The sequence below is a fragment of the Pinus tabuliformis genome, chromosome 2_2 (assembly GCF_031772625.1).
Source record: "Pinus tabuliformis cultivar Carrire ecotype Pingquan chromosome 2_2, CPIR1, whole genome shotgun sequence".
NCBI lineage: Eukaryota > Viridiplantae > Streptophyta > Pinopsida > Pinales > Pinaceae > Pinus > Pinus tabuliformis.
In genome coordinates this window covers 58,398,443-58,411,069 of record NC_142300.1, presented here as the reverse complement: position 1 = coordinate 58,411,069, position 12,627 = coordinate 58,398,443, and positions in this window count along the sequence as shown.

Below are 12,627 nucleotides of genomic sequence, written 5' to 3'. Positions count from 1 at the left end.
GCAAGTGAAAGTGCTAGGAAGAAACTGTTGGGTCAAAGTTGTAGAAGAATTTACTGGACAGGTCAAAGTTGCAGAAGAATTTGTTGGGCAGGTCGAAGTTGCGGAAGAATTTGCTTGGAAGGCTAAAATTGCAGAAGAAATTGTTGGGCAGGTCGACGTTGTAGAAGAAACTATTGGGAGGTAGAAATTGTAGAAGCTGATGGAAGGAAAGCTCGTTAAGGAATAAAGGTTTGACTTGGTCTTGGAGGTTTTTGGTCAAGGGTCATAGTTCTTGGAGTTTTTTGGTCAAGGGTCATAGGTCTTGGAGGTTTTTGGTCAAGGTTCATATGTCTTGGAATTCATCAATTGAAGATTCTATAAGAAGAGAATAATTCTTGCAGGTTTTTCTCGTAGTTGGAGAGTTTTGGCCCTGAATGATCGCATATATATTGTGTCCTTTGTCTCATTGTTCTTTATGTTTCGGTAGTTGTTTGATGAAAAGAATACTAATAATAACAAGTGAAACAAGAAGATAATCAACTTAAGTAAAGATACATCAAAAGTAGTTATCAAGTTAAGAGAAATCAACTACATTGATGCCCCTAGATTTCTCAACATGGTATCAGAGCTAAGGTGACAAATCAGGGAAGGGTGGCTCAAATAATGACACTCGAGTACCAAAGTACTAGAATATCATCAAGGGAATCAACCATCAAAAGGGACCTATCATCTAAAAGGCACTACAAGGACAAGGATTAAATCATCATCTTGAAGAAAGTAACTGGAAGAAGACCTACAAACCCTTGTTCGTTCAAAGAAGGAATCTACACCTAAATCATTCTGAGGAACCTCACTCAAGAAAGGGAATATATTAAAAACCCTACCTCCACTGAAAGAAGGACTTTGAAGCATATTGAATATTACACATCCAAGGGAATCAAGAAGAAGCGTAGTCATCATAAAGGAATCAAGGTGATCTCCCTCTCGTTGAAGGATCACTTTTGAAGGAAAACATCTCCATCAATAAGACATCTTATATCATCATATAAATAAAGAAGGCGTCAAGTTGAATATATTAACATCAAGGAGCATATTCACTTGACAAGTAAGTATCTTTATATATATGTCTAAATATGTGAAAATGACTTCATTTTGCAAGGAAAGTAACAAATTGGTTGGGTCAGCAAACTTTCTTGCATGGAAGAAGAGGACAAATTTGATTCTCATAAAGATGAAGTTATTAAACATGTTAAGAGTAGAATCACTAAACCTTCAAAGGAAGATGGAATAGCCTCATACTTTAGGAAGGTATCAGAAATAAGAGACCAACTACAAGAGTTGGGAGAAATAGTGTCCAACAAATAAATGGCCACCATAGTGCTCAATGCACTTCCAAAGGAATGGGGCAACTTCACATCTAGCATATTTGGAAAGAAGGAAGCCACCCCATTCAGTTAACTTTGGTCATTATGAAAAATTGAAGAAACAAGGTTGAAGGCAAAAAGTGACGTGGTATCTAACGAACAAGTTCAAGCATTTGCTACCATGGCTAAGAAAAAAAAGGAATTGGGAATTTTGGTCCTCAGAAAAAAGAAGAAGAATATGGCAAAGATCCAATGTTATGGTTATCGATAATATGGGCACTACAAGAGAGATTGTCAAAAGTTAAAGAAGGACAACAAGAGGAAAGAAAGAAATGAGGCTCATATCATTGAAGAAGTGAAATAACCTGATGAGAAGAAATCTAAAGTGATATATCTTAACTATTAGGGTTTCTCCAATACATAGCAAGGAAAAGTGGAAGGAAAGACCTCCACCATGGCAGTCGAGATGAGAAGCATTATGACGAGATGCATCTTAGTGGAATATGACATCATATTAGAAGCATATGATTAAAGCAATAGCTCGAGAAATCCTTATAAAAGCTTGAAAGATAGTTGAAGTAGAAGTCTACACAGTTATAGCAGTCATCAAAGAAGGAAGTAGTTGTTGGTAACCTCATTGAAATCATAAGTAGTAATTATCATTAGAAGAAATTCATCTAGTGTAGATCTCATCATAAATCATTGGAAAAAATCATTTGCGGGATGAGGATAATCAAGTTCCTCCATTGGAATCTTCATTCGAAGATTCACCTCTTGGAAGAAGCAAGTGCCTCACTGAGAATTCCACCTTGTATGGGATTCATTGTTTAGAAGAATGATGGTATGATGACAAAGGAATGTAGCATGTTGAGATGGTTTAAATACTCTTAATCAAGGAAAGGAAGTTGTTGAAGGAAGTCTAGATGACCAAAATGATAAAAGAGGTATGTATGCATATGTTTGATAAGTTAGGTCATGTCATCATATAGTTGCAGATAATTGGGATCGATACACTACCTCATGAGTATGATCAAAAGAAAGAGTTGTCTTCCCTTGGAAAGATGCATTGAAGGCATGGTTCACATACTGACTAGATGAAATCAACATAATATGTCCTCATATGAAATATGAGGTAGTTGACAAAGATGAAGGAACTATGATTGGAAGGTACTGGGAAGTAATATGTTAATAAAGAAAAGAAGAGATCGTGAAATATGCAACTATGGTCACCTAAAAAAGAAAATCAACATTCGATGACTAAAAGAATTAGCCATGATATCTGCATGGGAAAGATATGAAGACCTTGGGAAAGTTCGGAAAGAAATAAGACCCTTGAAACTTGAATACCTTGGAGATGTGTCAATATATATGCAGGATGTTGATGTTGCAACAAGCAGATGTCATGATGAAGTGCCATTACAAAAGGTAATTTTTGATGCGATGTTCATTTTCTATTTTGAACAATATCCGGATGGGCTAATACAAGGCTACCAAAAGGGAGTTATGGATGTCACCTAAAACTAAGAACCCATATGATTGGATGGAAGATCCCAAAGGAAACATGACATAGAAGAGGTTGTTGTATGAAGAAGAACTAGATGTGGATCAGAATATCACTTTCCAATGAAGAGAAGGATGACCTAACTGACATGACTCGTGAAGGAAAGTGATGGATGGCCAATGCCCTACGAATAAGTCCCAAAATATGAAGGCTCCATAAAGATGAAGATGAAATTCATGACATCGAATGGAGGAACTATACAAGCAGCTGAAGCTCCCATTATCTCCCCCTAGGAAGAGATATTTGTTGCTGGAAAGAGGCTCCTAGGTAAAACGAAGCTTGGAAGCAAGTTTTTGATTAAGAAGAAACTTGGAAGCAAGTCCCTAGCTAAGAGGGAGCTTGGACAAATCCATGGTTGAGAGGGATATTAGGTACATTCCTTTTATCAAAATGTGTACGTTCCTTCATAGGAATTGGTATATCCTCCCTAGTTGAGAGGGAGAGATAGACACATCATTATTGTCTTAACTTTGGAAGAAAGAATGGAGGATTGGGTAAGCATTTGGAATTTGATAATCTTTGAGGATGAGGTAGGACATCCAAGATAAGAATAGTCATAGAGGATTGATGTTCTTTGAGGGATGGGAATCCAAGATAAGAATAGTCCTGGAAGGACATACCCTGTGAACACCTGGGTGGGGTATGTTCCTTAAGAGACAATGATGATGGTGTCTATAAGTCAATGGTATCGCCAACATTGTGCTCTAAGCTTGTGGAGAGATAGAGATGTTAGTCAAGACCTTTCTATGTGACAATGTTGGTTGACATGATGTTATACAGATGGGTTACCAATCAAACTCTTCTTATGAGAATTCTTCATATTGAGAATGTCCAAGTACCTTGTATGGAATATGAATACCTCCCTAGTTAAGAGGGAGTTTTGAAATATGTAACTAGGTTCAGTCTTCATAATGGCAAATGTAATCATGATTTTATATATTTGATGTATTGAGACAAATAATTTTTTTATTGTTATTCTTGAGGCTTGGGTTTCATGCTCAATGGAAATTTATTTTTAGGTCAAAGAACCCATTGAGTGCTTCTAGGGTTTGTCATTGAGTCTAAAAGTCAAATGAGTCATTGCCATGTATGAAAGACCCTTTTGGGCATGTTACATATTGAAAAGAAAATTTTATTTGAGTCAAATAGAGTCAAAAGACCCTCCAAGACCTTGTCATCAAGTCGGCCTACACAAGTCAGCATAAAGGAAGCAATTCGTACCCCTCAAAAGCCTATAAATAAAAAGGAACTCGACCTCATTAGCTCACTTACTCAAGCAAGTTCGATCTCCTAAAGATAGAATCTATAAAAGGATTAAAAAGGAGAAGAAAAGAATGATCAAAGTTTTGGGCCTCTCTCTGTCTCTCTTGTGTTAGGGTTTCTATTGTTGTTGGGCAAGTCGAAGTGTTGTTGGGGAAGTTGAAGTGATGTTGGGAAGTCAAAGTGTTGCTAGGAAAGTAAGAGTTCTAGGAATAAACTACTAGTTCGAAGTTGTAGAATAATTTGCTCGGTAGGTTGAAGTTGCAGAAGAATTTGTTGGGCAGGTCGAAGTTGCAAAAGAATTTTCTAGGAAAGTCAAAGTTGCAGAAGAAACCAGAAAAGTTGTTGGAAGGAAATCTCATTAAGGAAGAAAGGTTTTCCTTGGTCTTGAAGGTTCTTGGTCAAGGGTAATATGTCTTGTAATTCATCAATTGAAGATTTTATTACAAGAGAAAAATTCTTGTGGGTTTTCCTCTTAGTTGGAGAGGTTTTGGCCCTGGTTTGGTAGTTGTTTGATGAAGAGAATATTAATAGTAATCAAGTGAAATAAGAAGATAATCAAGTTAAGTAAATATACATCACAAGAAGTTATCAAGTTAAGAGAAATCAACTATCTTGTTACCCCTAGATTTCTCAACAAAAGGAAAGAAAGCCTGCTCAAATTGGAGGAGGAATGTTGGAGGCTTAAAAGAAAGGAAATTTAGATCAAGGAGGGTGACCATAATACAAAATTATCTCATAATTTTTCCTCCTACAGGAAGAATAAGTATTACATTTTGAACATATTGGATGCATAGGGAAAATCCTATGCTTCTCAACAGGATCTAGAAAAGCTTGTAAGGCCTCACTTTTATGATCTTCTTAGGGATCCTAGTAATTGTTTAATTCAGAATCAACTTCATGTCATCCAACATCTGCCTAGGATCTTCTCGGAGGAGGACAACGTTAAATTGGGTCAGCCTATAACCCTGAATGATATTAAGTATGTCTTGAATTCCTTTGCCAAGGACAAGAGTCCAAGGCTTGATGGTTGGACTATTGAGTTTTATTTGCCTTTCTTTGATTTGATTGGAGGAGACATCCTCAAAGTATTTGATGAGGCGAAGATGATAGGTATAGTGTTAGGGGCCAACAATTCCACCTTCCTAACACTAATTCCCAAAATGTCAAAGCCTCAGACCTTCAATGACTTTTAGCCTATATTTCTCTATAACCTTATATATAAGGTGATATCAAAGTTATTTCTAGCTAGGATGAAAGATGTTTTATCTAAATCTCTCTCTAGGGAGCAAGTTGGCTTTCTCACCAACTGATCGATTCATGTTGCTATTGGTTCCACTCAAGAGGCGCTTCTCTCTATCAAATTGGGGAAGTGATGTTCTATCATTCTCAAGATGGATCTTGTAAATTCTTGTGACAAGGTGAACTAGTATTTTATGCATTTACTTCTCCTCCATATTGGCATGGATAAATTGAAGACCAATTGGATAATGGGCTGTATCTCTTCTGTTTATTTTATGGTGCTCATTAATGGGGATTTTTTTTTCCTTTTTATCATCATCAAGAGGCTTACAGCAGGGATGTACACTATCATCATTATTATTCCTCTTATTCATTGAAGTATTGAGCAAGATGATTATTGTGGTGAAGAGCGAAGGACGCCTTAGAGGAGTCAAGGTGACAAAACTCATCTATCTTACTCATATTTTGTTTGTTTTTTATATCCTTATTCTGGGGAATGGCTTTGATGCTGAGTGGAATAATTTTAATAGCATTTTCTCTATGTATTGTTCAAACTCGGGTATGATGATTAGTCAGTAAAAGTCATGTTTTTAATATAACAATGTATCAGCGCATGCAGTCCAGCATATTGAATTTATGCTCCCATATAAGATGACTCCACTGGATCATGGTTTTCTATACTTGTCCTTTTTCCGCAAGCCAAACTTTTATCAGGCAGAGGATTGGGGTTGTCTATGAAATCGGATTGAAGGCAAAGTGAACAACTAGTGCTATAGATGGCTATCAATAGGTGGCAGAATGACTATGATCATATTGGATTTGGAAAGTATACCTGTGTATTGGTTTTCCCTTGCAAAGATAGCTAATTGTATTATTCATAATATTCATCAATGCATGAGAAATTTTGTGTTGAATGAAAGAAGCAGATGTGCATATTTCCATTTGGTCAAGTGGGATACTCTTTCCCAACCAAATTACAAGGTGGGTGGGGTTTTAAAAACCTTCACTGGTTTGGGCTTGCTCTAGCTATGGAGAGTACCTGGAGGGAATTCACAGGTGATGGAATTGGAGCAAAATAATTTTGCAGAAATATTTACACAACTAACTAATTCCATATTGGATTTGGTCCTTTAGGCCTCCCTCTTATAGTTTTTGTTCGAACATTTGGAGGGGAATGGTGGCTACTTTTCCTTGGATCAAAAAATGGATGATGTGGAAGGTTGGTAATGGAAAATAGTTTAAACTAGGATCGTTTCTTGTTATAGGGGGATATTTTGTCTTCCACTTATCTTCTGAGCTCATCAGTCACCTCAATTCCCGGGGTGTTTCCAGACTACGTCGAGCTTTTATGTTTTCTTCAGAGCAGTCTTTAGCTGGCAGGTAGAAAAGTGCTCCTAATTTGGTTCTGCGAAGTCTAATTGTTGTGGAATGGTCTGCAATAGTATCAGTGGTCCTACTCTAATAAAGGAGGAGGATTATATCGTGTGGGCTTTGAATTCCTATTCAGGGAAAATCACTACTCGCTATGCCTACAGTGCCATATCTGATTTCTCTCCATTGCAAAGGGTTAACTGGTGGCATTCAAAAATTTGGGACTGACCTATCTCTCTTAAATTGAAATGATTTATTTGGTTGGAATTAGAAAATAAAATTCAAACTTGGAACCTTTTATTGTAGAAATTATTATTGGGTCAAATGTTTGTGTTCTCTGCTCAAAAGACTCAGAATCAGTAAATCATTTATTTTTTATCTATGATTTTTCCAAGTCTCTATGGTCAGAAGTTCTCAGTTTTTTAAACATTCAATACAATGGCCCAATTGCGCCTCTTGACCAATACCTTCTCTGGTGGGAACAAAACATGGGCATTTGTAAAGTGTTACCCATCTTCATTGCATGGGGCATCTGGAAAGTCCATAATAAATCCATATTTGAAGGCAAACATAAATAAATCATTGGCATCCTGGCCCAGATCATGGGATCTTTTATGGATTATGTCGAGCCTTGGAAGCCTTGCAGAAGTCGGCCTTTTCACTTTCCTCTCAGTCCCTTATCTGAAAATTCTAGCTTCTTTGATGGAGCATATCAATTTAGGGTTTGTGGAGGGGGTGCCACCATCTTCCTTCCAAGAAATGTGTCCTTTCATATTTTGTTGAATTCTAGTGCAAGGTCAAATACTAAAGCAAAAGTCTCTATTGCCTAAGCCCTTTTCTTTTTGCAGCCTCATTGAACATTTCCTCTTTACATATCTATGGTGATTCTAAGTGTGTGTTGGATTAGATGTCGGGGAAGGGCCATCTGAGGGTCCTCTCACTAAAGCATTGGTTGGATCATATCCAATACCTTAAATATCTATTTCAAAATCTATTCTTCTAACACATTTTGAGGGAATGGAATCAACAGGCAAACCATAGGTCCAAACAATCACTTCAGGTGGAGGAAGGACGCATCCATTTTGAGGAAATAAGATGTCTTCAACTATTGAGAAGGGGATCACTCCAAATTCCTAATGATCTTCAGCTAGCCGAGATGGCACATTTTTTTTAACTTATCATGAAATATGTCCTTCGTGCTAGTATGTGAACTATTTATTTTATGTTAGTATAGTTTCTATGTCCATATATATTTTGGGGCTAATTGATCTAATAGAACTAGTTCTGAGCTTTTTCTGCAAACTTTGTCTATATTTCTCAAAGTTTTTTGCAGTTGATATCTCGTTTGTCATGGTCTTGGTCAACAAATTTTGTTTGGATACCTCTATGGTCACTGATGATGTATATCCCTGAAGTATATGTATATGTATTTGTACTCCTTTTTCATAATGAAAGGATGATTTATTTTCTCTAGAAAAAAACATTTGGCACATATATTTCTATGTGGATAATTAAAATAAAGTAATGAAAATTAATATCCAAAAGTGAATTATTATTAGGCTTAAGAAAAATAACAAGGGCCGCAGTAGTGGTGTAAGTCCCTAGCGTTCAAAATTGTCAATCCTACCTAGCAGTCCAATGAATGCAAAGGATGCTCTGGACAATAGCGACTAGAAAATATGATTTCCTTTTTATTTCATGAAATATAATACATTGGTACATGAATATCTTGAAAAAATTAGAAAAAATAATCATATTAATGATTTTAATTTTGAATTATATGTGTTCCTGTAATTTCCACACTTTCAACACTTTTGATCATTGCAATATTTTTATCAGCATTAGGTTCCATGTAAAAAAATCCAACAACTCTCAGTAACTATGACAGTCAGTAATATGTTTATTTACATACAAATGAAAATAAAAGTTGAAAAAGGAAGTGTATTTATTTAAATCCTACAAAAGAGTGGCATACTTGTTTCCAGAAACACGAAATAAATGTATCAATCTCACCTGGTACATAATTTCACATGAGACTCAAATTCATTCCAACAATGGAGAAATTGGCACATATTACAAATTTTTCAATCTCAGAGAAAGGGAAATGGGAAGGCTAGATATAACCCATACAACAAAGACTAATTGTTATCAATGTGGTCACTCAAAAATGTAAGCCTATCAACGCAGTCGCTGCATAGAAAGAAAACAAGAACTCCACTTTAGAGATTAAAGAATTCACCCATCTAACATATAATTTGTCCATTTCCCTAAATTATGAGAAATGTTGTGATCTAGAATAGAAATAAATGCAAATCACTCACACTCCCCCTCACCCACACAAAAATGTATATGTATCTAGATTCCCCATCATAGAAAAGGTTTTGAGCTTAGTGCATTGTAGAAAACAAATAAAAAATCAAATGGATTCATCTAACCAAAGAATAAATAGCAATAAACTCTAATATTAAAAATGCTTCAATATGATCAAAATTAAATAATAGAAGATTCACTGGATAAGGCCCTGAGGGTTAGCTCAATTGGTCAAGTTTTTTGTCATTAAATCACTTCGCTATTGAGATGCCATGGGGTCAATTCCCCTCGACACTCTCAGGGTTAGGCTCCTTTAATGAACCAACGGGAAATGATCCCTTCGGGTGGATCTACCAGAACAATGTTTCCATGGAGCTAGCGGTCACAGGTTTCCTGAACTCGTGAACCACATCTAAAAAAAAGGATTTACGGGATGAAGATGAGAGACTAATCTAGAAACAATATCTATCCATGATACCTTTGTTAACCATAATAATCCCAACAAAGGTTGACTTTGAACATCCATGTTACCACATCAAGGGTCACCTTCTTGTCTGGCTTGCTTGCAGGTGACATGCCTACCCAACCTATAAAATTACACACAGCTCCACAAAATCCCCATTTCATTATGCATGCATTGTTGATTGCTCTTAAGTTTTCTTTAGTTAGATTTGCAAGTTGCACCAAAATTTCAATCCCTTATTTTCAAGTAATGCACACAATCTGGCTACCTAAAAGATGTTTTCGTTATTGAAGATATAGGCTCTGTAGACATAACAATGCGACATAACAATGTGGTCGATGGGTTATAAAAGGAAGGTTTGCAGGTGATCCCAAGTTGTTTTCACTTTAAACTCAGATCAAATGTGGTGGTTTTGGATGAGGGTGAGATCGCTTTTGTTTGAATTTTTATGTTCAGGCGATCCAATCTATTGCTACAACATTTTTGTCTTTCTGGATTTTGCTTCGGGCATGTATTTTAAGAAATATGGTCAGACTTTCATTAGTTTGGAACACACAGGCCGAGTGAGGGGTAGATATGTTTTGATTTCTTAGGTCCTTTTAGGAACTTCTAGTTGCAAATTGTTAACATTTTATTTTGATCATGATGGAATTTTTGGGACGATATATGTATTGGTTTTTATCTTTTAATAGAAATTTCCAGTGCCTTTTTCCTCAAAAAAAAAAACAAAAACAACTTTTTCATGACATAAGAACAAAGGACACAAAACCTACAACTAGATCAATAGTTTGTTTGTATCAATCAAAATGCTTGCAACCACAGACTATCAACTACATCCAAACAAAAATCTAGCAACACCAAGATGAGTGAGACTCTTGCATACCTCATGACAATAAAAAATGCTTTGGTTTCTACTGGAAAGTAATGATGGAAATTGCAGGAAGGGTAAATTCCCATCCACATATTGTTATATGGAACGGCTAAATGAATTAATATAACGCATAAATAAAGGAATAAACTACGTATATTCATATTCGCCATCCCCTCAAGGAGCACATATAGATTGCTTTGTTAGTGACTAGTGAATTGCGGTTTACGGTGGTAATGTACCAATGGGCCTGAGAATGAAATTACCCCTGGGTGTTAGATCTTATCAGAGGTCAAAAACCATGTTGCATGAAATTGAAACTTTGTTGCTTCCAATCTTCTCGTTCAAGTCGCGCAATTACATGGATTAAGTTGAAATCAGGTAATCTTATTTATAGGTCGAAGAATCCATTATGAATTTTTGAATGATGTTTAATGATTTACAAGGAAGAAATGAGAAAGATGTTTTTATAAACTTATTTCCATGTGACACTGTGATTGAGCTCCCCCTCTTGTTGAGCACCATTGGTCCATCACAAAGATTTTTCCTCCTAAAAACGAATAGAATTTATATACTTTTAATGTTTATAAAAGAAATTGAAATATTAAATATGTTGTTGGTGGGTCCCCAATAGAGATAAGCATTGTTGACATCACTGCGTAAGCCTATTTTATTGTGTCAAACATTTCATGTGACAAGAAAGTTTTACATTGTTCAACACATGATTCTTCCTACAACATACATATGATTGAAGGGTTGGATTTCTTTGTTGATAGTAGTACCACACTTTTTTTTCAACTAAAGAAATTGAACCTGAAGCAGCTCTCAAGCGTACATAGTCTTGTCTGGGATTGGACTGCGGGACTTGTGGGAACCAAACCTCCACATGTAGCAATTGGACCACAACCTCAAGACTACTAGTAGTAGCACACTTACAAGTTTGAAAGCCATAATATTTTGTTAACATGTTATGTTTAGTTTAATGCAAAACACAACAAATAGCATTATATATATATATATGGTTGACAATTGCAAATCAAAATATATATATGTGTGTGTGTGGCTATAAAAAATTGATTAAATTAAACATTGGGTATATAAATAATGCCCAAGCCCCCGAGGGAATGGGCACTCAAACGCACATGGTTGTTAAAAAAAAATGGGTTTAAGAGGAAATTTTATTTGTCGATGTGTTATGTAGCAATTGTCAAGTATCAAATGTTCATTGACGATAACATTATAATGTGACAAGTTGTAAAGGGTCCCGTCCTTGTGCAAATCATTGAATTATCTATGTCGTTGTTATGAAATCTACCCTACGACAAGTTTTACATACTGTCATGGTTGCATGCACCATGCATGTCGCACAAAGCTTCCATTGACACTTGAGATGAATCATGTGATGTTGCCTTATTGGTTTTCCATCTTTCAACAAGGTGGGAAGAGTAATTTGTATGAGAATGTAGGCTTCCACAGTCCATAAACATAGTATTGAATTTTTTGGATATATTTGTCATGTATGTACATTGAGGACAGTGTCCAACATTTTAGGTGGACACTCCACCCATCCTCATTTGGTCCTTGAGGATAGGTGGAGTGTTATTTTTTGGTAGCTTAGATAGGTGTTCTAGTCTTTATTAGTGTCTAAGAGGCTAAGGAACACAGGGGGGGTAATTATCTCCAAGACCCATAAAATGTTTCTAAGGAAAATGCCTTAATTAGACTAATTAGCCATTTATTTAATATTTTCCTTAGCCTAACTTAGGGAAATTCTTTAATTTAATCAAATTAATTGAGGTAAATCGATTTTGCTCTAGTGACTTCTAGAAAAGTCACGATAAGGGGTCAATATGATCTTAGACATAGATTGGGATTAGATCATGGTCATTGGTTCCTTAATGAGAAATTATAAGAGCAAATTCATGGGGGGTTTTGGAGACACACAAGAGATAGAATTACCTAATTGCATTGAGAGCAAGGGTACAGTTTGAGCAAGGGAGACACTAGCAAAAGGATTTCAACAGAGAAGATTGAGGAGGAAATTTAGGGAGAAATTTTCTCAGTTGATTTACAATTTCTAGTGAGAGGAGGGAGGTCGAATTCCTCAACAAAAGAGAGGTCGAGTTTGGTAGTGCAAGTAGCCAATTTTCCAGTGTGTGTGACAGAGGGGCTCAATTTAGTTTCTAATTGTCGGATCATTTTCCTAGGG